This window comes from Equus quagga, chromosome 6, assembly GCF_021613505.1.
Source record: "Equus quagga isolate Etosha38 chromosome 6, UCLA_HA_Equagga_1.0, whole genome shotgun sequence".
Lineage (NCBI taxonomy): Eukaryota > Metazoa > Chordata > Mammalia > Perissodactyla > Equidae > Equus > Equus quagga.
This window is the reverse complement of record NC_060272.1, coordinates 7555941-7583460: the sequence shown is the minus strand read 5'-3', so window position 1 is coordinate 7583460 and position 27520 is coordinate 7555941. Positions and strand designations below refer to the sequence as shown.

Sequence of the window (27520 nt, the reverse complement as noted above, 5' to 3'; positions counted from 1 at the left end):
GTTGGGTACAGAGGAGAGCACTGGCAGCCCCTGTTAGCTTGTCATCCTGACAGGAGCTGGCACAGCCCCAATTTCATCTAAACCTCAAGCAAATAGTCTAGTTTGTGCATGTGGCTTTAAACACAAGTTATGTGACTCCTGAGTCATTTTTTGTTGTTGGATTCTTTCAATATTCCAAAAACCTGTATCTATTTCCTTGATACATGGTAATTATATATTTATAACATGAACGATCAGGTCTTTGTTATTATTAAAAATATTTTTCATCAGTTGGGCTGTTTTCTTTATCATTGTGCTGGATAACAAACTATATGTTGAATGCAATTTTGAGCAATATACCTTTGGCCATCTGATCTGGATATATATTCTTGATGTGTCATCAATAAGCAGAGGAAACCCTTTCAGTGGTTTTGGTGAAAGGAGAATTTATTTCCTCTTCATGCAGATCAGAATGATTCTCCATGGAGCTATGCATACACTCTCAAATATTTCCTCCAGGCGAGCCCCATGATTTTTTTTTTCAAGTGATGATAGGGCTAGATGTTTTGTAAACTGAAGCCCTAAAGAGAAAATCTGCTCTGAAATCCAGCATGGAGTAGAAAATGTTTGAAGTCACTCATCTTCTACCTTCCTCTCCATATGTAGGGAATATAGATAGGAGAAAAAAGCAAGGAGACTATTCTTGTACATAAATTATTGGGGGTAGTTTTAAGTTCTTGAAATATCTCTTATTTTGAACTCTCTTTCTTGTACTTTCTGTCTGTCCATATGGCCAACCTGAATTAGAAAGATAATTTTGACAAAAGAGAACTTAAGATGAGAGAGAGAAATTTCCTGACAGAGGGAACCATGGTACCTAAAGAGAAAAGTAGCAAATTTAGTGAGAATACTGAAATCAAAACATCTGCCTGAGAACATGTGGCTAATCCAATCATAAGAACAGGCGGTTTGAGAAGCAGCCAGACCATGACGGTGAACTTAAACTAGGTCTCTGCAAAAGCAAAGAAAAATTCTTTGACCTAGTAAATCTTCACACCTTTTTCTTTATGTGTGTGTGTGTGTAATTGTGTGCATGTATTACAAAGGCTTTAATAGAGTCTTGACTTTTCTTACTAAATAGGGTGTGTTGATAAACCTAATCACATCAGAAGTCACTCCAGGAGCATTCTGCATGGTCAGCAAAGACAGCCTCGAGTCGAGCACCTGCCAGGGCTGATCCACAGCAGGAACACTTTGTATGCGGAGCACTAAGAATTCGTCACAGAGTATACGCGGTTCCCATCTTCAATGCGATGGATGCCCCCAGATGAGCGCCTCACAACTTCAATACCAAAATATTGCTGGTATGTAACAGAGGAGAAATAATGAAAGCAATTGATTGTACTTTTTTGTAAATTCCTGCAAGTACACAAATAATACATAATAGGTATAGACACTAGAAAACCCCTCTATAATTCCATAACCCAGAAATAAATATTGTTTAAGGTTTGTGGACATTTTCCCCAATATTTTTTCGTATATGTTTTTATAAATCAGACTATATATATGAAATTCGCCAGCTAGCTTTCATTAGTTATATGCCATTCTTTCTATCCCACTAATTGTTTTATTACATAATTTTAATGGCTGTATAATATTCCATTATATGAATGTGTTATAATTTACTTTTAATGATGCTTTTCAATTTTCAGACATTATTGGTTAGGGAGTTGTAACTAGGAATGGATTAGAAGGCATGATTAATTTAATTGCTTTTTGATACATCACTTAAAATTTTTTAGTTTTTCACTTCTTAAAAGAGGATTAATAACACATGTATGGAGTCTGCTAAGATACCAAAAGCTGCTCAGGAGAAATGGAGAAGATAATTATTACAACCAAGTGAAAACAATTCACTTATTTTATTCAACTTTGAACTAAATTATAATTTATTTTTAAAATTTTCACTATTCCTAAGGCTTATCAAGAGATGGCCCTAATCTTACATTTTGATTTTCTCTGCTGGGTGTGTGTGTAGGTGTGTGTGCTCATGTGTGATTTTCATGTAATGGATGGAGGAAATAAGGCATTAAGAGTAGAAGGTGTTGGGAGCCCATTTTTATCCATACAGAATGTCCAAGGCTGTTTCCACAACTTTGCTTTAAGCCAAAGTATTGAGGCCTCTATTTTTAGGACCCAATGATTCATTGAGTTTAGAATTTCATTTGAAATCCAATTTAAAAACATAGGAAGAGCTCCTTCATTTTGAGTAATGATATTCCTCAAAATCAATGACAGATCACATCACCTACGATGGTATCAAAATTAAACAATTGTTTTTCTCAATGTGTTATGGGTGCAAAATAAAACTATTTTTTAGCACACATTCTTCTACCCGCGAAATCCAAAACTCACATGCATATCTCCTGAAAAATATAGTGTATCAGTCAGGGTTCAACTAGAGAGGCAGAACCAATAGGAGAGAGAGAGACCTAGATAGATATAGACATAGATAGATGGATAGACAGATAGATACATAGAGAATAGACAAATGTTTCCATTTATTACAAAGAATTGGCTTACACTATTGTGGGAGTGGTCTAAGGCAGCCCAAAGTCCATAGGGCAGGAGTTAGAAAGGAAGAATGATGAGCAGACTGTAACCCCACGAACATGAGCTGGGGCATGGAGTCTTCAGGCTCAGGGAAGCCCTAAGCCCTCTTTTAAGGTGCTCACCTGATAAGGTCAGGCCCATCTAGGATAATCTCCCTTTTGAAATACCTCAAGTTCACTGATTAAGGATTCTAATCACATCTACAATCCCTAGATTCATGTTTGATTGAATAACTGAGGACTGTATTTTAGCCCAGCCAAGTTGCCACATCAAGAAACCATCACAAATGGAAATAAAATAAATTGCCTTTAAAGTCCAATTTTCAATGCTGATTGAAAAAAGTTGGACAACCTTGTTTTTTTCATTTATTTATTTTTTTTGAGCTGAAAGAGTTTACAAAGATGCATGGCCTGACTTCAGCAATTCACTATTGGTCCTCAGTTTGTTGGGTTTACGTTGTACGCATAGTTAGAAATAGACTAATTTTGCATACATTTACTCCATTTGTTATCGACTTCTACAGTTCTTCTTTAAGGTCTTAGCCACCATTTGCCTTAATATTAATATTTAATACAATCTGGCTAATATTATCCTCTGAATGCTTTTATATAATAATAGCTTTGCATTTACACAATACCGCTCTTCCAAAGAGCTGTGAGTGCTTTGTCGACGGCGAGCCAGCTTTCTCCCCCTGCGTAAGCTGTTCTCCATCCACCCCTAGAGAAATATTAACACTTTCAAACAGGACTCGATTTGTGCCTGTAGCAAAAATAAAGTAATCAGTGTTCTTATAGCATAAGATGCTTCTCCAATCGGTCCTAGGAGGATTATTCAGTGTTTTAAGCACTTCACAAAATCTCATATGGAACAGGTTATTCGTTACAGTTGTGAAATTGAACACAGTACATCAGACATTGAGAAAGTCAGTATTTTTGAATGATGGATAAGCTGTAGCTAGAACAATACATTGTTCAGGCCAGTGGGGTTTTAGGAGAGAAATGAGTGGAGTTTGGTTAGAGTGATGGCCTCCTTCTTATATACACAGAGGAGAATTTTCATAACCAGGAGGGGAATGTTCTCAGCTGTAAAGAATGGGATAACTTAAATGCTTTCTCTTTGGCTGGAAAAATAAGAACCATCTATTGTGTTCAGACTAAGACATTATCAGTCATATGTCCCAGGGAACAGTATCATCCTATTTAGCAACAAGCCAAGCTGATGATGCTGTAGAGGAAATACTCTACTGGGGGGTCATAAAATCCCTTGCTGGTTTTCTCCCCAAATAGTTCTGTAGTTTGAGCAAATCACTTAACTTCTCTGTCTCTGTCTCTTCGTTTATATGGTTAGAGCATTGGTCTACATGACATTTCTTAACCCTTTTGTGTCTACAACTCTAGAAAAGAAGAGATCCAACATGTTGACTGCAACAAAAATTACCTAGAGAAAGGTTATGGATATGCCCATTTGATATTAGAAATGCTTCCATTTTTTTTAATCCTTAAATGCCAAATATTTTCTATACATTTTGGGGTGAAGATGGCATGTAATACAATGCACGTTGACAAATTTAACATTTATTCTAGAAAATATGGTGACTTTAGCTGGTTTTTCATATTCTAATATTATCTTAAAACATAGTAAAATTATCTTTTAACTTAAAATTACAAGTCTAAATCAAATACTCCATTACTTTTTAAAAATTGTAATCCCAAGGCTAATCTTTTGGATTCTTTGGGATGCTAAACTCTCTTAAAATTATAAGTACTCTAAATATCAAATATACTGATTATTATTCCCCAAATTAACACAAAAATCTTCATGCTGTGAATTTGACTTATGCCATCAATACACTTAATTCTAAACCTTCCTGGGTTATTTATAGTCACCTATTTATCCTTTATGGAAACAATTTCCTATCCCAAGTAAATTGGGTTACATTATTAATAGGCTGAGTTTGTGACTTCAGAGATTTTGGCTAGATTATGACATCCAGGGCAATTTTTCTCAAAACTCTGAGAGACAGATCGAGGTTTCATAGTCTCTTGGTCAAACTGGGCTCCAAGTTCAAACCCTCCAAGTGGGATGGATTGCACTTTGATTTGAATCCACAACATCCCTGATTCTCAGCTCTGATTGGAGCCTGCAATCCCCACCTAGGCTCTTTCAGCCCCGGTTTGGAATCAATTAATGATTAATACTAAACAGCATTGACTGTTTAATAATATTCTGAATTATCCTCATGCCCATCTTAGAGCTGTTTAAAAGATATTGAATTTGATTCTGCCCAATTCTTGTGTCTATCTGGCTATGGCATAGCCACAGCTTCTTAATTCATTCTGATGACAGTACATATTTTTACTTTCAAATATGCTATCTCATTTGAGCCTTACCCTTTTGAGTGGGGAGGACAAATGTGTTAATATTATTACCATTTCTAGCTTTACCATCCCTAACCTATTTTGTTGATTTTAAAGGATATGCTTAGAACTAATATAGTAGCTATGAGGCACCTGGCAGGTCTTGTTTAACTTATCTTAAATGAATAATTATTAGCTCTGAATTTTATTATATAATATCAGAGTTGTATTATAAATAATTAAATTTCTTTATTTCTTAATTCAAAAAATATGCTCCAGGATCCTTCCGAGCTGGTAGGAACATGAATTCCAATCACATGAAGTGGAATGGGGCCCGTGAAGGGAGTCCTGCTGCTCCAGCGGCCAGCTGGGCAAGCACCCAAGGTGGCAGCCCTCAGAGGTCACGTCCCCTGGCCTCTGTCCTTCCTTGCAAAGGGCTGAGGCTTGGGGCCAGGAACACCGCTCCTAGACAATCCTAGACAGGCTTGGGAGGAATGGCTTCGCCATATTGCCCCCCCTCCAAACTTATATCCCCCCTTCCTAAGTCAGGGCACTTGGCTCCAATGCCCCCCTCCTGTGGGAGGATGTCTGATGTCCCAGCTCCCTCATCTCCAGCTCCCTCAGGATTGTAGGCTTTTCCAAATAGCCTGGGTTGGAGAGGCTTCTGAATTCCTGGAAACTTCTGTTTTGTCCCCAAAAATCGCACACATGTGTACATGTACACACACACATACACACACAAGGCAAGGAGACACAAAGTCCTTACTAACTTGTTGAGATGGGGAGAAAATAGCAAAAGAATAAAAAATGAGCAGGAGTTACTAAGCTAACAAATTATCTTGAATTATTAATTAATATTACAAGTTCTTTAAATTTAGTGATATATATTTTACAAAGTGCTTTCATATACGTACCATATTTAATCTTCCTAGTACCTTGTCAAGTAAGAAATTACAACCCCTATTTTGCAAATGAAAAAACCTGAGACTCAGAGAAGTTAAGTGCTTGTCTTAAAGTCTCACAGATGTGTGTGTGCATGTGTGTGTTCTCAAAGGTGGTTACGAATTAGGATAGTCAGGGAAGCCATTAAATAACGCCCATGCCCAGGACTCACCTTTGAGGAGCTAAATCAGAGTTCTCTGGAGGTGGCCCGGTGTGTTATTTCTTTTTAGAGTTTTCCGGATGACTGGAACAGGCAAGCAAGTACCAGAAGTGAACTTAAAATACAGATTTTCTGATTTCCAATGCCATCTTTTAAATGTTCTATAAGTGTAGTCATTTGAATATGGCTATTGAGGATGTTCATCCTTGCCTGCTCTGTGAGGCAGACGGGAAATGGTTTCATGGGGCATTTCTTGGAGCACTCAGCCATCCCAGGAGACAGTCTGCAAGAAACAGCCTGGCTGCAGGGAGCAGGCAGGGGCAGGCCAGAACGCCAGGCGCTCCTGAAGTCCTGCAGGTCTGCTTTCTGGTGGCTGGTGGCATAAAGCAAGTGTCGCTAAATGGTGTGATATCATTAAGTCTAAGGAATATAGAGTCTATAGGTCATAAACATCGCTACTTAACTCCACAGTGTTTGGGGTGGGACCTGGGTAAGGGCCTAAGAAGACGAGAACTAGGAGCGGTAGCACTTTTGTGGAGAAAATCAGCAAGAGCTCTCTACACAGGTGATGAATAATGTTCTGATGATGATAATGGAATTTTGAGTTTCTCTCTGCTATTAGGCGTCTTTGTCATCAGCAGTCATTATTTCCATCACCTTTGTTCCACCAGCATCTATTTTGTATATGAGGAGAGACGAGAAGGAAAAAGAGAAAAGCTCTGATTTCTTGCTATGCTCTTGCTGCATTATTTACGATGCGGACTCTTCGGAAAGACAAAGCCATGGTTCCCGCGATGAGCGGGCGGCATGCAGGTGAGAGCGGCCTTCCTATTCCAGGACTCTGGGGTTTTCATTTGGGTGGTACTGATTTCCCTCTCTCAGTCAGTTGGGAAAATATATTTAGAAATGTAGTTGGTGGGTGAACTGTTTTTGTTTCGCTTTGTTTTTAGTTTAAATGAATTGAATAATAAAAAATAGAAATGTGGTTGAACTCATTTGAAATGTATCTGCTGTTTTGAGTGGAAGACGGGAATCTTATTTGCCCAAGAGATAGGTCAGATGATTATGGGAAAAATTTATGTAAAATATGTACTTTAACTCCTTTTTAGGTTTGGTTTTAAAAAACGTGTTCTGTGTAACATGATACAGTCCCTTTCACTGAGTATGTAAAAACTCAAAGATTACAAGGGTGTTAATAAGAAAAGTCCTTGTTTGTAAAATAAAGATTTTTATCAGGAAAGAGAGTAAAACTTGGAGGGAGTTTTCACGAAAAGAAAAAGGAAGGGGAAAAAAAGCAACAAGTAAAGAAAATCCCTGGAGGCAGTCAGGTGCCGAGGGGTCCTCTAGACTCAGAGAGAACGAGCAGACAGGTTTCTTATTACCTTAATTGCTTCCTGCCTGGTGGGTCCCTAGAAGAGAGTGGAGCCAAGAGATCAGAAGGAAGAGAAAACACATCCTAGAATGATAAGGACAGGCGCACTGAGAGGCCTCCCCTTTTATCAGCACAAGTGGCCCGACTGCCAAGTGGATCGAGGACCAGGGAGGGTGATGTGGAAACCTTGGCACACCTATGAAGCTGCAGTGGCCTGAGGTGACAACTTGGTCTAATGTCCCACGGCTCGGCTACCTAGGATGTGTGTGAGCCCAGGAAGGGATATGACCCTGAAATGCAACTTCACACTGGTTAGGAAGGTGCTTCCTAAGAAGGGATGGGACAAACGGTGGGCGAGGACTTCATTAAGCTGTGTGTCAGAGTGAGCAAAAGCTGGAAAAACAACCTGTGACTGAAGTGTTTAAAAATATCTTAATCTTTAAATGCATTTTATGTAGTGTTCTTTGATTTATATCCTATTTAAGGCTTATATTCCCTATAAAAGATTAGTGATTAAAGCTCTGTACTAGTTTCTTTCTTTATCACTCCCTGGTTAAAAGCCTGGTAGTCAGGCCACTCCAACGAAGTCAGCATCTACTGTCCCTGCTAGGGAAAGCTGTCCTTTGATGAGGGGACATTAACTCTTGGGAGTTAAAACCACTACTTTAGCTATAAGGTGGCCATTAAAACGTCCCTTTATAGGGCTAGAAAGCCATGCTGAGTAGATTCCTTTATTCATCCAACCAATAACTGAGGCTACTGTGTGCCAGGCACTTGCTGGGAACTGTGGATCAGGAGATAGGGGACCCCCTGCCCTCGGAAGCTCCAGCCTAGAGGACAGACCTGTGAAATAAGTGGTGACATGTGCTGCAGAAAGAGCCAACTCCAGATCCTAGTCCGGAAAGAAATGCTTTGTGTTCTGGCCCGAGACACGGCGAAAGTTATGGGAAGAAGCATGGGCGGATCTCCTCACCAAAGGACGTTTACTTACAGATTTTCAAATTGATAGGCAGTTTTACAGATTTTAAAAAACAACTCTCTCAAGCACATGTGGTATAAAGAGGGTGAGTTTTAGAGCTGCTCTGGGACCCAGACCCATAAGGGTTCGGCAGGTTGTTACCTCTTCTGAGCTTCAGGGAGAATTCCACATCTGTGACACAGAGCCCTTTGATTGCTATTAGGAGTAAATGAGGGGATGCATGTAGAGCAGTTGGCGTAAGGGCAGTGATTAATAGTTTGTAGCTGTTCTGACGACGATGTCGGGAGAGGAACTCAGGAGGCACCTCTTCCTTCACGTCTTCACCATCCCCATCTGGTGACGCAGCTCGCTGACTTGTCTTGCTTCCAGCCAGTCAGCCCACTACACTGCCACCAGAATGATCCCCTAAAACCCAGACTTCCCATGATGCTTCCTGACTGAAACTCTTCACTGATTCCATCACCTGAACACAAAGTCCGTCCTCCCCGCTTGACACACAAGGTCGCTCATGACCGACTGGGACCTACTTTTCCCATCTTAGCTCCTCCCTCACTTCCGCCTCTTTAAAGCTTCTTCTCCATGAGACCCAATACTGTGCAGGTCCCTGACCGCAGCACATCATGCCACCACCCTCCTCCCTCGTGCCAGCCTTTCTTCTGTTGGAGTGCCCATTTACCTCATCTTTCTGTAAGCATCTTTAAACTCTAGGTATTCATGGAAAAACTCCCTGGCCATAACCCTTACATGGTAACATGTCTCTATTCTGTACCTAATGCACACAACTGCTCACATATGATGAAACAATTCAAGGTCTTCATGGTCTCTCTCCCTGTCTATACTGTGCACTCCTCAGTGTCTCCTATTTCCTTTTGTATCCCCGATTCCCAGCCCAGTGCCTAGCCTGTAGTTGGCCTTCAGTGATGTTTATTGAAGGGGGTTTCATGGTAGTTCTCTTACTTTTTTTTCTGATTTGGTTTAAAGGTATATTTACAAATTCTTGTTTCCATTAAGATAAAGTCCCAACAATCACTACAGTTTGTTGTCAGCGTTACAGACAATTATAAATCTGGTTTCAGGCAGTTTATCTCCATTATTGCATAACTCAGAATTGATTTGCTATGCATCATCATTTGAGTGGCGCTCTTCTCGGTGTCCTTGCATTGTCTGCAGTGACCTATGCACATTCTAAAGCAATGTTGTCATTCCTCTCTTTCCCTGGTCCTGCTGAACCCCTCTGCGGCCTCTGACACCTCTGACCATTAGCATTAATTACACTCCATCTTTCTTATGAGTTGCTCTATATTGCTTTGAGGTTCCATGTCTCCAATGTCATCTGGTGTCTCTCGATGATATATTCTGGAACCAATTCAGCGTGTCTGGAATATGTGTCTATTCGTCAGAATAACCTGCGCTCATCACCTACACTGTCACACTAAAAGCACTTGGGGATATTTATGGGTCTTTGCAAATACCACAATGGCTCCTGCTGCATCTGCTGATTGTTTTTCTGATACTAATGTTTGGCTGTTGGCTAATTTTCTTAAGCATAATGCTGATAAAATAGCGCTATTATAGAAAAGTCCTCTCCACAGAGATGCCTATTGGATCCTTCATCCTGCATGGTTTCTGGAGGGTTTTTTTCAGACTTTCTAATCTTTGAATCACCTTTGACTTTGAGTTTCCTTGTAAGACATATTTGAAACAAATCATTGTTTCCATGATTATCTTTATGTCACTGTCTTAAATTCAAATCACTGACACCATTTGATGAGATTCAAATGAAACAAAACACCATGGGCATACATTATCACCTCTCACACTCCAGATGTAAAGGTAGATGGATATATTGATCATTGCTTTTGACTTTCCCATTAGTTTGTCATTATTTAAAGTAATAATATACTTCCTGCTCTCAGTTTATTAGGCAGCCCCTTTTTTCTCTTGAATACTAATACTTTGGTGTCATCCACTTCCTTTTACTTGGACAATCTGAGTCACTGATTTCTTTAATTGACTTTCTATATTTCCACCCAAGCCTTTTCTTATGTCTTTCTTCTCCATTATTATTTTACTGTATCTTGGATTATTATAAAATCTCATTCATTAACACTCCACAAATTTGGAAGTCGTGCTAATTCAGAGCATTGTAAGTAGAAGTGTGTCTTTCTTCTGTGACTTGGAGACATACTGAGCCCAGAATCCGCCAAAGCAGGGTCTGTTGCCACCAAACCCCCTGCCGTTCTCTTCTTCCTCATCATGAGGCCGTCATCGGTCAGGCCCTGACGTGGAGCCTCAGCCACCTTCCTTCTTCCCTTAGTGACCCCCACTTCCTTGGAGCCCAGCTCTCCACCTTTGATCCACTTCCCAGAGCCTTCTTTAATGCAAGTGTCCCATGTCCTCTCACTCTTCTTCTTGGGTTTCCTCCAGGTCTTGCATTATTGCCTGGCTCTCATCTGGGACCATAATCTCCCCTGCAGCTCACCAAGAGCTGCTGTATGCTGTCTCTCACTTCATGTACATCAGGGACAGGGCAAGGCATTGGCTTTCTCCTGGCTCCCCACTGCTGAATTCAGATCACAACTCCTCCATTTCTCCATCTGTATAAATAAGTGAAGCAACAACAACAAACCCTGGCTTTTTGAGGTTCAAGCCATTTCACGGTAATCACCATCTCTTTTTCCCTATTGCAATTACCTACCTTCTAACCTAAAAAATATCATGGATTTGGCACATGATTTGGCGTCTTTTTCTTTTTGCCAAGTCCTCTCATCAGTGTGGGTGACTTCTATACCCGTGGGCACCTATCCAACTAGACAGCCCTGGTGGCTTAGTGGTTAAGATTCAGCGCTCTCACCCCCATGGCCCCAGGTCCATTCCCTTTCAGAGACCCACACTCCCTGTCTGCTGGTCATCATACTGTGGTGGCTGCATGTTGCTGTGATGCTGAAAGCTGTGCCACTGGTATTTCAAATACTAGCAGGGTCACCCAGGGTGGATAGGTTTCAATGAACCTTGCAAACTAAGACAGACTAGGAAGAAGGACCTGGCCACCCACTTCTGAAAAAATTGGCCATGCAAACCTTGTAAACATTAGGGGAACGTTGTCTGATATAACCACAGAAGATAAGAGGATGGTGCGAAAAGACCAGGCAGGGTTCTGCTCTGCTGTGCACAGGGTCCCAGGAGTTGGAACAGACTTGAAGGCACTAACAACAAACCTGTCCGTCCTTGACTTTCTTACCTCTGTTGACCTCCACCCCACTTCAGCCTGTCACTCCCATAGTCACACTGGCAAGCTTGTCATGCAGCATAACTGTAAATACCTCTAAAGCCGTTAATAAAGCAGTGATTTTGGACCACAAATTTTCTCTATCTTCGGCTAATTTGTTAAATTATTTCCACCATGACATTTCTTCCACCTTGCAGAGCCTTCTGCCCACGGACCTTTCTACTTTTTTCTCCATCAGTCTTCTCCTTCCACTTCCCTGGTCACCCAGCTTACATTTAATAATCCATATTGTTAACAATTCTTGTCAAAGCCCCAGCACTCTTGGCAATCCTACTAGATTTCTTTAGTCAACCCTCACGCCATTCTGCACAAGAAAGATTTCGAAGTCTTTCCAGATTCCATGAATCTCTGAGCACTTTCCTGGTCCCACACACCTGGCTGACAACCTCGTTTTCTACTTTACAAAGGGAAAAACAGCCATCACATGGAGATTCTATCATCTTCTGGAAAACATACAAACAAATCTGCCTTCAATTCTGCCTGCTCTATCTTCCTTTCCTCCTGCCATAACGAAGCAAACCATTCCACTTACCCTCTGGACTCTACCCTCTGCCATTTTGTTTTTTCTCACTAGAGAATCTCTTTTTCTCCAGAATCATTTTCACTGGCTTTTAAATACATTCCCATTCTATAGAAATGATTACTTAGTTTAAAACCAATGTAGGCACCATCCATTTTAGAAAGCCAGTAGAACAGTCTGGCTAAGAGCTATAATCTAGAGCCATATTGTCTGTGGCCAAGGCCCAGGCCTGCCACCCCTTAGCTTTGGGACTTTGGCAAGTTACTTAAACTGTCTATGCTTCAGTTCATCTCTAAAATATGGGTGACGACCATTTAGTTGTGAGGGATAGCGAATCCGTCTATACAAAACAATTGAAAAGGTGTTTGAGGGGCTGGCCCAGTGGTGTAGTGGTTAGGTTCACATGTTTCACTTCAGTGGCCCAGGGTTTGCAAGTTTGGATCCTGGGTGTGGACCTATGAACTGTTCATCAAGCCATGCTGTGGTGGCACCCCATATACAAAATAGAGGAAGATGGGCACTGGTCTTTGCTCAGGGCAATCTTCCTCACCAAAAAAAACGTGTTTGATAGGTAGTAAGCTTTATACAAGAGTGTGCTATTATTATTGCTTGTTTTCTAATTGGACCACGATTTGCTTCCAGAAGTTTTTTTTTTAAAAACATGCCCCAGTTGTTTTTTTTTTTTAAAGATTGGCACCTGAGCTAACAACTGTTGCCAATCTATTTTTTTTTCTTTCTGCTTTTTCTCCCCAAATCCCTCCAGTACATAGTTGTATATTTTAGTTGTGGGTCCTTCCAGTTGTGGCACATGGGACGCTGCCTCAGCGTGGCCTGATGCATGGTGCCATGTCTGTGCCCAGGATCCGAACCAGCAAAACCCTGGGCAGCTGCAGCGGAGCATGTGAACCTAACCACTTGGTCATGGGGCCGGCCCCTCCAGAAGTTTTTGCTTGTCCTGAAGTTTATAATTACCTGCCTTTTCTTTAATGGTCCGAGCTGGACCATTTGCTTCCCAGATCTAGATGATTTCTTCTGCTCGCATCCTAGGACCCGACATTACCTTATCTTGGTTTGGATCCATTGTTTCCTGAATCCCAGGACTTATCATTTTGTGTTTTTCCTACCTGCTTTTCCTGGCTTATATTTCAAAGGATTTTTAGAGAAAGGTATAAGGGAGGTAAAATTTATGGATCTCTGAATGTTTGGGAAGGTGTTTAGCGTCTCACATTTGATTTATAATTCGAGTCCTATATCATTTTCCGTTAAGTTTAAAGGCATTTCCCCATTGTCTCTTTTCACGAGTGTTGCACATAAGGATTCTCATAAGAGTTTCATTCTTGTTGTTTGATAGGTTACCACTCCCCCCCCCCCTTATGGAAGCATTTAAGACTTTTTTAACTTTGTTGTTGTAAAAATGCATGAGGCTGTACTTCAATGTGGGTCTATTCGCCTCCATTTTGCTTTATATGCACTGAATTCTTTTGATCTGAGACAAGTGACTTTTTTCAGGTTTGAGGAATTCTTTTTCTGTGTCTTTATAATCTCTTCTCCATTTTTTTTCTCCGTTTATGAGCTGTATTTGAATATTGCGCCTCCTGGACTTGTCCTCTGTGCTGCATACGTTCTTCGACATTTTCTATTTCTGTTACATTGTTCCACATTCCAGGAGATTTCCTAGATTTTATTTTCTCCCCCTTTTATTGATGTATTTTTTCAATTTCATCAATCATATATAATTTCTCACTTGCCCTCATTGTAATTTTAGTAGAATTCTGTTTCTATTTTAGAAATAGAACATTTTCTCAAATCTCATCAATGAGAAGTTTTCTTTTCCTCTTTCATGGTCTCTTTATTCTCTGAATTGTGTGTTTCTTTCTGGGTTCAGTTTTTCCTCTGTCTTGCTCTTCCATCCCGATGAGGTTCCTCCTTGATAGTCAGCTCCTTTTTAAGACTGAAGGATTGGGGAGCTAGTTGGGGTTTTCTCTGCTGCAATGAGAGAAAGTCCGCCCCCACATACACATTCAGGCTTCTCCTTCTTGAGGAGCAGCCTAACTGGGAACCCCCTCACTGTGGGTATAGCCTGTTTCCTAGCTGGCTTCTCCCAAGCATGAACGGGTAGAGGGCCTCCAGTCAGCTGCGAGCTCCTCCTCCCACCCAAAGGAAAGGTCACAACAGAAGAGCTTTACTCTGGCCTGCCAGCTCCACATTGTTTTTCCTCTTGTTGTTTTGCTGATGATAAACCTCCGTTACCTATGCATGGGTGATCTTCAGTTGCTAGCCATACTGTTTTTCTCATTCTCTCTGGTACCTGCCAACTTCCTATTGTTTCACAGCCGCTAGATGCAGATGCTCAGAATCGCTGCCCCTTCCCCGGGACCATCACAGAGGAGTGTATTCTGGGCTCTGTTCCTCGTTTTGGTCTCATAAGCCCATTGACTTGGCTTGGCTTTCTGTCTTCCAGTAAGTCATTGATAACGTATATCTGATGATGACTTCCCCTCTTTTTTTCTTTATAGCTATGGATTTATTTCTTTTTATACTTCTGATGGACTTTGAAAGAGACGGGAAGTGATCCATGCACTTATTTCTGCCAATTTGAATTTGAAGCTCTCCTAACTGGTTAAAAAATTCATGAATGAAGAATTATGTTTTGAGGAATTATTAATTATTAAACACAAGGCTTAAGACTTTCCTCTGTACCATCTCATTAACTCCTCATGATAACCCTAAGTAGCCCCATTTTACAAGTGAGGAAATTGAGGTTCAGAGAAGTCTACTAATTATCTGAGGTTGCGCAACGTTTAAATGGTAGAGCCAGTATTTTGACTCAGGCCTTCTGATTCTGAGCTGTGTGTGCTTTTATTTACCCTCGAGCTGAAAACGAATGAGCCCTCAAGGGCTTTAGGGAAGCTTGGCCATAATGAAGAAAGGTGGAAATTTCGTACCTCGATCTTTTCTTACAACTGGTGAGCAAACATCAACCTGAGCCTGTTCTGGGCATTTGTGTAAACAGGGACAGTAATGTGACCGTCGGAAACAGGAGCAGTATTTGTGAGAACCAAAAACATTGGAGGACAGAATTAGGGCTCAAAGTGGCCAGAACTGGCACCAGAGTCAGTTTCACAGGGATAGGATTATCAGATTTGGCAAAAAAATACAGGACATCCAGTTAAATTTGCATTTCAGACAGACAATGAACAAGTTTTTAGTATAAGTATGTCCCACTAAGAAATGTCTTGTTGTTTATCTGAAATTCAGATTTCACTTCCTGTGTTTTATCTGGCAACGCTACATAGGGATAAACGCATCTTCATGGATTTAAGCCTTAAAACTTCGTTAAACAATTGTAGGATGGGGGACTCTGACAGGGGCTCCTGTGAGAAGACATTGTTTAGGTTGATTGCAATATCAATATGAATCTATAAGGTGGTTAAAAAAAAAAAAAGAATAAGATCTGAGGCCAGATTAAAAAAAATACACCCCCTAAGGAAATCTTCTTGAAATATGGGCTGAACAGGTATTCATAAAACGGGAGCTATTTGTTTAAAATGCAGCTTTCTGGGGCCTGCCCAGTGGCATAGCAGTTAAGTTCTGATGCACGTTCCACTTCAGCCACCCAGGGTTCACTGGTTTGGATGCTGGGTGTGGACCTACTATGCACCGCTCATCAAGCCATGCTGTAGCAGGCATCCCACCTATAAAGTAGAGGAAGATGGGCATGGATGTTAGCTCAGGGCCAGTCTTCCTCAGCGAAAAGAGGAGGATTGGTGGCAGATGTTAGCTCAGGGCTAATCTTCCTCAAAAGAAAAAAAATGCAGCTTTCTGGGCCCCTAAAAATCTGAATGTCTATGAAGAGGGCTTAGAAATGTCCATTTTTAACAAGTTCTCTAGGTAATTTCAGACACATAAAAGTTTGAGAATTACTGATGACAAAATACAGGACATCTCATCAGGTGCTAGTCGGACCACACCCAGCAGATTATGCTTAGCTTCCAGGCTACACATTATGAACATGCATCCTGAGAAAGGAGACTGGGACACTGAGGGATGTTAGGACGCTCTAAAACATCAGAAGGAGCCAGCACTGTTTAACATAGAGAATTTTCAAGAAGACATGAGGGCTTTATTCAAATATGATTGCAGAAGAATGTTGGGATGTTTTTCCCAGTGTGCCTAGAAGTCAGGATTAGGATCAACAAATAGAAAATAGGAGCAAAGTTGGGTTTAATGTAAGGACAAATTGTCTCACTATTATACTATCTAAAAATGGAATGAATCCCCTTTTGAGAGAGTGACTTTCCCATCACTGGGGTGTTTTGAAAATGAAGGCTAATGGCTGGCCAGAGATTCTGTTAATGGGATTCCCGAAGAGGCTGGCCTGAGGGTCAATTCTCCCAGAGAGTGCCAGACACTTCCAAAGGTCCCTGCCCATGAATCTCAGACTCAATACTGAGAACCAGCATGATTTCACTGGGATGGATAAAAACAAAGTCTTGAAATTTCTTCAAAATTTAAATAGCCAGTCCTCTGAATTTTGACCAGAATAGAAAGTGTTGCTAGTGATATAATTATTTTCAAAATCATGTTCGACGTGGCTGAGTGTGAATTTAGGCTCTTCATTCTAGAGATAAAGAAAAGAAATGCCAGTGTCAACAGAGGATTTTCTTTCAAACGTCAGGTTTGTTCTTGAAGCAAACTGTGGAATCTCCTTTCCCAGAGAGAAATCCTTCTGAACGGCATGGGTCAAGGTCAGCTGAGCTGTGAAGTGGATAATGGGGTGTAGGGAAATGTTAAGATTCCGTATTACCTTTGGAAATCATATGACCCTTCTTTAGCTTTTAAAAATATTCTTTTCTTTAAAATTAAACATGAATAACCTGGATGGTGACATGTATTTCTTTTAAAAATATGAATTCTTACATTTATTCTTTTCTAATTTGAAATATCTGAAAGCGCTGGGTGTATTTCACCTTTCAGTACAAACCGACATGCCATCCGGCAAACTCCCATTCTATATTTGAAGTGAAATGTGCTAAATTATCTTGAGAGGGGAAGGAAACACCTTTGTGTTAAGCACTTACAGTTCATGTCGATTTCAGTGGGAGATGCAGCTACTTAGAAACCAATTTTTTTTTTTCTTTTCATAATACAATGAATGTTAAAAAGTGAGCCCACTCATTACTCAAATTACCAAGGTCTTACTCACCCAAGTGGAGTTGACTGACTGGAGTTCTGGGAGTTATGTAACAGCCGTGCTGACTTCCGTTCCATCCTTCTTATTGCTATTATTTTAATAGTCAGACTTTGCCTTTGTCCTTTCTCCTGCTTTTTCCTAAGGAAAAGACAAAAAAAAAAAGTGAGCAATAAGAAATGAGATCTATGAATAGGGGAGTCAGCAGCTCACGGAGTGCTGGCTTAGGTCACAGAGAATGGAGGGAAAGTCCGTGGCCAATAGGCTACTACGATTATTAATGCAATTCTGTGGTCTACGGCTGTGAAGGGGAAAAAGGAGTGGTGGTGGTGGTGGTGGTTGTGAGGAGGGTTGAGAGAGGTCGAAGGAAGGGTGGGGCTGGTGTGGGAGGAGAACCTGAGACCCATAGAAGGAGGAGACTGGAGAGCCAACGCCTGAGCTCTAAATGAAAGCATTCTATTTTTAAATTCAATGACTCTATTAAAAGATACAGAAGACCCGGGGGACCAAACTGGAGATAGAGCTTTATTTGAGGATGCAGCTTTCCTCGGCATCTTTTCCTATCACTCAGAATGTTCTAGTGATTCCCAGTACCTGGGTGGAGAGGTAACACCCAAAACATGGAGAAGGAAGAGAGGTGGACAGAGATGAGGAGAATGCTCAGTGCGGGGAGAGAGCACGTTACAGCCTCTGGCAGGGCCTTGGGTGGAATCGGTCCACTGTCCCTGGCGCTGGCCGGCTGGGCCCCTCGGCAGGCCCAGCTCTGCTTGCTGACCTCTGTTGACACGCCCTGGGTGCTTTTCTGGACAGAGTCGTGGACCTTGTTGCTGCTCAGTGGGATCTAATCTAAATTAACAAAGAGCTGGGATGCAGAAGTCAATTTCTGTTTCCGGCCTGCGCAGAGACAAAATGGAGTCAGGAGTGTGAAGGGTGGCTTCCGGGGGAAAGTCACCAAAATGCAGCGGATTCTCCAGGAAGCCTTGACGTCCCCCTACTGCATTTTCATATATAGTTTGATGCCAGAATTTTTGTTTCTTTGGTCAGAAATTGCTTCATGTAGAAATGTATTTTTTCTCTTTTTTGGTCTGGTTGAACTAATAGGATTTATCTTTCAAATAAACAGACTATTTCTACTGTTATGTACTGCCCTCTGCTGGCTGCTTCGGTTGCGTTTTACCACCTGCTGAACTGAACTGTTAAGAATGAAGTTGGATTAATTTAAACAAATAAATAAATTTGACTTTTATCCCCCCTCCACCTTCTTCTGGGCAAGCCAAAAAAAAAAAAAAAAAAAACCTAGGTAGTTACCACATTTAAAATAATAAACAGATTAAAGGATGTTATTTCTTAACCTTTCTATATCCTCCCGAAAACGTAGTGGAAATTTTATTTTAAGGTAAAACCACAGTTTGGCTCTCTGGTATTATCTTTCTACTTTAATGTACTATGCCTACTCTTATGAGACTAGAAATTCTTGGGTTAATTTCCATTTATTAAAGATTAAATCATTTAACTTTCCAAAGTACTGCCTTCTATCAGCAATCCTTGATATGTAAAGAAACCATCTTAGTCCCCAAACAAGGAATATAAAATGAATAATGCAGCCAAACATCTTTGGAGCCCAAACAAGACTTTGCAAGGTACACTTGAGTTATAGCCTCTAAATATGAGGTTATGTGGAATCACTCACTAGCAACAGTCATCAGAGCATTCATGCTTTGTAATTACTTAAAACAAATGTTCATAAACTATGGAGTAGATTCACGCTTAATTGTCAAAAGAACTGTGATGGATTGAAAGTTAATAGCAAAGCCTGGATTAGAATTAATTCTCTCAAAATCCTCAGCCTATTGCTTTGGCTACCGAACAACGCTCTGCCTTTAACAGTAATTAGGAGAAAGAATTTGGTGTGTCAAATGCTTTATTGCAAAACCGAGGTTCAGTGGTGAATTCTAATTAAAATCATTTTGTTATTAAAAAAGCCAAACTTTAAAACATCTTTAAAAAGGGAAGCTGCTATGGCAGGGAGATGGATCGATCAGTGTTGGTGTCACTGAAGTCTGCTTTAGAGTTCCTTATGTTCGGTTGTTTCTAATCATTTGGGGTTTGGAGGGGCCTCGTGTGGCTTTTGCTGGCTTCTTTAAATTAAAGAGCTGAGTTGCACACATCCCGCTTTGGTTCTGGTTGAGTAAACTTCTTCAGCGTCTTGGGGTGTCACCTCACTTCCTGGACGAACAGTTGGCTGCTGAGAGCAGGTTTATTTAAAGCAAGAAACTCCTCTAAATAAGTCTTTGGTCACGCTGTCGAGGGGGTTGTTAATGCGCCGTGAGCAGCGACTCTACACGCATGGGGACGTGTATAAAAGACTCTGGGTTTCTGACGATGTAGGTCCTAACGAAGCCCTTTTTGTACATCTAAGACTTTATGTTCATTTTATTATACACAGTCTTAATTCGAGTCTGAAAAGGGGAGCTCGAGGGCAGACATAAAATTAACTTCTCTTTGAATGTCCTAACCTTTTGGTTTTAATTTATTCACTTGTCAATCCCATGAATGCCTCATGAACTCCAGCCATTGATTTCCGTGGCCAATGCTATTTTTCCTGTTTATTATAATATATTGTCCCATTGTTGCCGCCGTTTGCACTCGGTTAAATTTCCCACACAGCGGACAGGAAATGGCTCATGGCATCAGACTTCCTGGGATTGATTTTCACAGAGGCGGGCGGGCCGCCCTGGCCAGGCCCTTTGTGTGGAGCCCGCTGCGCCCGAGCCGCCCGCGTGGACGCTTCCTTCCAGGCCGGCCCAGCCCCTCCCGCAGTCCCCGGGCCCCTGGGAAAAGCTCCCCTTATCAGTGCCCGATATTATGTCATTTCTTTTTACACACGCTGTTTATTGTCTTTAGAGCCCGCTCTGTGGGAATGTCCTTTTCAAGGGCGACAATGGGGAACCACAGAACAAACCTGGTGAAATCACTCAGCCCCGGAGCGTCAGCCTTCCAAGTTGCTTCATAATTAGAAAACAAAACGCTCAGCTACAATACCAACGGTGTTTTTACCTTCTCTGGCTACTGAATTATTTATTCAAAAAAGCTTTATCACCAGTGTGTTATCCGGCCACCCTAGAGGTAGGTTATAAAAAATACTGAGAACCCATTTGGGATAGACCAGAGGACCTAAAGGGCTCTCTCTTTTCTTTTTCTTTTAAGTCAACATTTCTGTTTCTATGTTGAGTTTCACTAAACACTCTTCAGCATATATCCCAATGAGCTGGGATTTAAGAGACACCTGCCCTGTCTATACTCAGCTCTCAGATTGGGATACTTTTAAACTCAACAAGTTATCTTTTACCACTCAAGAGATTGTTTTGTATTTTAGAAAAGCAGGTCACGACAATTGTTGATTTGTTTACATGTGTACCATCGAACTCAAAAAAGTTTTTTCTTTTTGTAAATTTGCCTTTTTAGGAGTAGTTTATTGCAAAGTGTAACGTACAATGTGGTAGATAACTTGTTAAAAATCAGGTGCCGTGCTTTGAAAACGATTATTAATTTACACTCTGAAATCATGTTCCCCTAAGGAGCTCATTATCAATTAGAAAACCTCCCGCAGTAAAGAGTTGGCAGATGAAGCCAGTTCCACAGCCACAGCCACAATTCCAGGGAGGCGACTCTATGTAAGAGACACTTCGGGGTTTTTTTCTTCTTCCCTGACTGTGGAAGATTTCAGAGGTCATAGCGAGGAAGATATGGATTTTATGGGGACTTTAACAAGAGAGAACTCAGTCAGAGTTGTCAAACAGATGAATCTTTGGGGAGAAAACTCAATTTCTGTTTCTGAGTTGTAATTATACAGCATGAATCGTTTCCCCCTATAAAAATCGATGGACAATTTATAGCTCTAATGAGTGAATTAATGATTTTGATCAGTTGGAAACTAAATCTTGTTCATTTGCGTCAACAAAAGGTAGTACTCATAGGGTTTAACTGAGTTCCATTAAATCGTATCCCAAGTTTAGACTTAGCTGAGTTGGCCAAATCACAAATGGATTCTCAGGCAGGATAAGTTACAGACATACACGTTTCTGTTTTACTGATTTGAAAACTGAAAGTCACGGGCATCGTGTATGCAATTAAACTCTACTTACGTCTCTGGAACAAGCCAGCGAGATGGGAGGCAAACTCTTCTTTTTACCATCCTAAACGTTTGTTCAGTTATACTGTTCTCCCTTTTCTTTTTTGCAGGGGAAGGGATCCTTTTATAGTGAATATAAGGAATCAGAATGAGATAACCAGATAATTTAATTTGACGTGAATAGATATTGTGAGAAGCCCCAGGTAGGTTCTGCTTGAGGGTGACATCTTGGTAAATGGAATACATGCTGGGAGACTGTCTTCACCCTAGTGAAGCAATTGATGCTGTCGTTTACAGATTTGATGAGATGAATGGTAGAGGCAAGTGAGCCATGTAGAAGGCAAGCTACTATTTTAACTATGGATTTCAGTATTCACTCTCTAATGGGTATTCCTGGTGTCGTATTTCTCAATTGCTTTCTTCTTAAACCGCAGTTTAATCTTTTATAAGTCTTGGCCAATATCAACAGGTTATGAGTATTGGATTCAAAGATTTTTGTTCACAAATTTCCATACATAGTGATTGAAAGACCCCAAATATAAGGGTGCAAAAATATTGCGTCAACTACCCTTAGGAAAGCACTCATTGTCTTCCTGAGGGGTGTATAAGATAGTGGTCTCAGGTGCCTCTCCTGGCCTTCTGACTTTAGAGTCAGACACCCGTCCAGGGAAGAGTGGGCAATTTAAATTTGTGAGGAAGGGAGGCACTGGCGTGCTGGGGCAAGGGGTACCAGCGGAGTTAACCGAATGTTCATTTGGGAAGGTAATCTAGGAATACTCTACAATTTCTGGCTTGACTGATTGGCTTCTTGATAGTACTAATATCTCAGATTGAGAAAATGTTAAGAGTCACCAATTTGATTGGAATTTGAATAGCTCGCAAGCTCCCTTGAGGATGTGTTGAGTTTGGGGTCACAAGCCTGTGGCACATCCAGTTATCTATTACGTTCGGAAGGCGATGGCTCTGAGCCCAGGAGGAGAGAAAGGGGCTCATCTGTAGACATCATCAAAACTTTGAGAATACCAAGATCATGGAGGGAGATAAGAGAAAAGAGACAAGTGGACCAAGGAAAAAAAACTCAGGGCGTGCCAATTTTAAGAGTATGGAGAGGAGGACCTCAAAACCAGATGGAAAGAAATGTAGAAGAAGGATCATAAGAGAATAGTGTCATAAAAACTGTGTCAGTGAATCTTTGTACAATCTTTGCTTAGGGAGAAATTTGTCATGGAACAATGTGTCTTTAATTGGAAACTTCAGCAGGAGTTGATAAACTCTGGCTAGTGGAGCATGGGATTATGAGGCTTGATTCATTATATTCTCTAGATAATTTATATTAATTGTACAGTAAAAAAGAGCTAAAAACATAGGAATGTTCTTCACTCTGTATCTATCAGTCTGGCTTTGAGAATTTTTTGCATGCTTATTTCTTCATACTATTTTTGTCAAAGTATAGAGAGACTCCCCTTCTCAGTGCCCCCAAGGACACAAAAAAAATTGCGACACCATCACATATTGCGAATCATCTCAAAAATGAAAGAGGGAGGCAGGTTACCTCACCAAGGGAGAGTGGTTACGAGGGTATGTCCTCGGAGACTGACTGTGGATGAATTTCTTTTCTCAGGTAGCATTTTCTTGCTGAATATGAAATAGTTCAAGGGAAGGGACATCAACGGCAAACAGCAGAGAAAACTGTAAGTGTTTAAGTATTTCCAGGAAATAAATGGAATTGATTAAAAAACAAGCAAACGAAAACTCTTCTGATTGAGGTCTCTCTTTGGAGCTTCAGAATCCATCCGTCACTGCCTTAATTAAAAAAAAAAGAAACTAATTCACCATTTGTACTTTGGAAAGGAGAAGGGACTTCCCCTTGATATTAGGCTAAGGAAAGTTCTAAAATACTGAGTGATTATTGAGATCTAGGCTGAAAAGTGTCTAGGAACTCTGATGATAAAGACATCTTTGTTACCCTTTGCCAGAGTCATGTCTGTGGAGTCCTGGAGGCAGAGAGCAGATGGTAGTTGGTAGAAAAATGCATGGGAGGTGAGGAAGGGAATGAAGGGAAGGAATATGTCACTTTTATCACTTTCAAGCAGCTTGGCTGGGAAGAGAAAGAACGCTAAAAGGGTGGGAGCTAGAAAGTGATATAGAGTCGGAGTGATTTTTGTTTATTTATTTTATTTTGGGGAATAAATGCTTAGAAATTGACAAGAGAGAGACAGAGTGAGAGAGAGAGAGACAATAGGAGAGTGTAAAAATATGTGAGCAGGGGAATGGGAGCAAAGATGACCTTTTCTCTTTTCAGTCCTCACTAAATGATCTTAATAAGCACAGTCACCAACCCTCCGTGACTGTCCTATCTCTGGCCCAGATCGCTCATCAGAGTTCCAAATGGCACAACTACCAGGGTGTCCCCTTCTGAAGTTTTGGCTCCTTGGTCCTCACTAACTTTGCAAAGGAAGATAACTGGGCTTGATGAATTTCAGGGGATTTTCTTGGACCTGTGTTCCCTTGACTTTTTCATTGCCAATTGTCCTCTAATTTCTCACCCTCCTTTGATCCAATATACATATGTTGCCAGAACAATTTTTCTACAACATATTGAATTCTCTTGGTTTAAAATTCTTCAGTGGTTCTCCATCAACTACGTTTGGATAAACTCCAAACACCTTAGCTTGGAAGATGAGACAAGACTTAGCCTACAAGTCCCTTTCTGAATCTAGTAGTCCTCTTTCTCCATATATGTCTAATTTCTGCTCATGCCAACTTGTAGCTCATTGAACACATTGTGTGGGCCCCAGGGAGTGCCACCGTGAGTCACCTTTCTCGTTCACCACTTCCAAGTTTTACAAACTTGTAATCTCGTTTCTCCAAGTTTTCTTGTCTATAAAGTAGGGCAAATAGTACTTACCTTGTTGGGTTGTTGAGAGGATTAAACAAGGCAATATTTAAAGCCCTTAGAATAGGGTCTTGTTCAGAATAAGTGTTCAAGTTTTAGCTCTTATCATTAGTACATTTCTTCACTCTTTTCTTTTTCATAGCTGTTTTCTACCTGCCTAGAACATCCTCCCACATTCCTTCCAAGGTAAAATTTCTGTCTTTTCAAGGTTTAGTCTAAATGCCAGCTCTTCTGCGAAGCTTTCCCAAGTGTCTCCAAGCAGTTAGCCTGGTCCGCGCTTGTTTTCTATGTTCTACGTTTTTACCTTGTTTTTCTGTGAGCATTTACAGAGCTCCATGACAGCCCTTTGAACAATAGCGTTATCCATTTACATATCTGTCTCCTCCAGTGTATTACAGAACCTTCACAAGGGCAAAACTCAGGTTGTATTCATCATTGTACTTCCAGCCATTAAAAAATGTTATCTTCTCATTAAACTTAATCAAATACCAGTAGTATCCTTCTGTGGTTAATGTAGCTGTGTTCCAGATAGTGTTCTATAGACAAATCACCATATTTTCTTGGGCCTCTATAACAATGCTGAAAGCAGAATTTTAGACACTTTGGTGGAACCAAAAGAAAGTAAAGAGTGTAGTGAATCCTAAAGACCAATAGCATAGTTGTTAAGAGAAAAAAAATTGGAATCAGAGAGGTCCTAATTTGAGTCTTCACTTAACTTCTGTAAAGTAAAAGTTTCTCAGCTGAAAACGGCACTGTGTCTGGCAAGTGTAGGACACTTAGGTGTGAAGGTTGTAATGAGGAGTTTCTGGCTCTGTGACTAACCAAGAGAGCTTGAGGTAGTCAGCCCCTAGCAGTCACTTATTCTTCAGTTATTTCACTAGCCTGTCACCTTTTAAATGACTTGATCCTACTCTGCCATTTTCATTCATCTTCACTATCCGTGTTTAGAAGAGATCTCGTGAGCGTGGGTGACAATGCACAGCCAGCATGCGGAGCCCTGGGGAGTGTGTTAGACACAACTGGGATGTGTGCAGCTTTAAGGGCATTGCTCACACTGGACTCTGTGAGGTGACACATACTAAGCATACTAGTGCTTCAAACTAACACACAGAAATCTGATTGTGCTCACTTGGGAGTAACAGGATGCTAGAAGTAGACCCAATTAAAACTTTAAGTAAATTAAAACTTTAAATAAATTTAAGTAAAACTTGCAATACTTGATAACTTGTTTGATGTTAGGGTGTGACGCCAAACAGTCATCTCAGGCTGTGAGAAGATCCCCTTGGGAGAGGGACGTGAGCTTCTCCCAATTCTGCTACATTTCCCTGCAGTTTTATCAGGACCCGGAATCTTTCTGTCTCCTTTCCCACCAGGAGACATGGCCACCCTCTCCTGTGGTCATCAGGCCCAACTGTCACCGTCCCCAGGGTAGATTTCCAGCATCTTTCCTTCTGTGTCCAACTCTGGTCCCATGAAAATTGTGCAACATTTTAAACCAGTGGGTCTCTACAGGTTTTCTTAGGTTCTTGTCACTAGTGGTGCTGTTAGTGATCTTTATTACGATTATTACCATCATTATTACTTTATCCTAGAAATGTGTTTTGAAAAAAGACAGATAGCTCTAGTGGGAAACCCAAAACTTGAGCTTGCTAACCTAACTGTTTTTGTGACTAACTGGTTTATCTGTCACACTGTTACCAGCAATGTATTAGTAATATTTCCTCTCTTAACTAGAATATTTCCTCTCTCAAATATAATTCTTTTAATTACAAGTAGTAGGTTAAAACTTGGATTCTGTCACAAACAATAAACCATCTTTAAAAATGTGTCAGTCTTGCATGACTCTAGGACTCGGTTCTACCTAAAGGTCCAGGAAAACAATCTCAGTATCACTGAGTTCTTCCAGCACAAGAATGAGAACACTCTCATTAGCATTGACATCATCAGACAGTGGCTGCCCCACACAGTGTGTCACCTGACCCCATGTGATACCTGTGGAAAACCCTGCTCATAATAATCTTCATCTGTGTCGGTAAATCTGTGAAGAGAAAACAAGCTTTATTTCCTTTCTCTTTCTCTTCCTTTTACCTTAATTAAATGCAATTTGTCTGTGTTCAAAATCCTTCCTCTGCTTTGTCTTCTGGTTGTTGTATGTGAAGGCAAGACAAATTTCCTTTTTTTTTTTTTTTTGAGGAAGATTAGCCCTGAGCTAACATCTGCCACCAATCCTCCTCTTTTTGTTGAGGAAGACTGGCCCTGAGCTAACATCCATGCCCATCTTTCTCTACTTTATATGTGGGACGCATGCCACAGCATGGCTTGCCAAGTGGTCTACAGGCCCACGCCCGGGATCCAAACCTGCGAACTCCGGGCAGCCGAAGCGGAATGTGGGAACTTAACCGCTGCACCACTGGGCCAGCCCCAAGACAAATTTCCTTTTTGAGAAGCTATGTAAATCTACTATTACTCTCCAGTTACCATCAACTAGTTCCTTCATTCATAACATATGTCCCATAAATTTGAGTTAGAAATGGGACTAATCATATATGTAATTGCTTATTTATTTCTGTTAAGAAATTAAAATATAGGAGTTTCTATAAATGTATATTTCACCTAGTAAGATTATATATTCATCCATCTCTCCCTCCCTCTCTCTCTATTTGTAATTCTTCTTTGCCCAGGTCATAGTCAAGGTAATAAGAAAAAAATAATAAAAAGGTAAGTCTGACCGCCTCAGGCTTTGAAACCTACCCAGAGAACACTTTGGCCCTTTTACTTTCTCAGGATTTCCTCTCATATTTTTCTCACGAATGGTTTTGCTGTGAAGATAATACTTTACTCTGCCACCTACGGTCTCAATGTAACTTGCTGTAGCTCTCAGATACTTCAGACCCAGAAAGGAATCTCGCCATTGCATCCTTACCTCCCCTCCCCCATCTTTCCTTCTCTCTCTTCCTCCTGTATCATTGGCAACAGGGGAAATGTTTTCTCAAACATTTTTTATATTAAAGCGTATATTATCTGATTACCACATGGTTAACATGGCTTTTCCAATGTCTGTTGCAATCCCCTTTTTCTTACAATTCCCAG

At 40.8% G+C, this 27520-nt stretch overlaps 1 long non-coding RNA gene across 4 annotated transcripts in view; it reads left to right on the top strand.

Annotated features, from left to right (window-relative positions):
* The first annotated feature begins 20344 nt into the window (after positions 1-20344).
* Positions 20345-27520, top strand: part of LOC124241260 (uncharacterized) — a 71477-nt gene continuing 64301 nt past the window's right edge. For all 4 annotated transcript variants that reach the window (XR_006889155.1, XR_006889156.1, XR_006889157.1 and 1 more), the window contains exons 1-3: positions 20345-20528; positions 21645-21737; positions 23156-23225. This is a non-coding gene — a long non-coding RNA (uncharacterized LOC124241260). The remainder of the gene's footprint in view (positions 20529-21644; positions 21738-23155; positions 23226-27520) is intronic.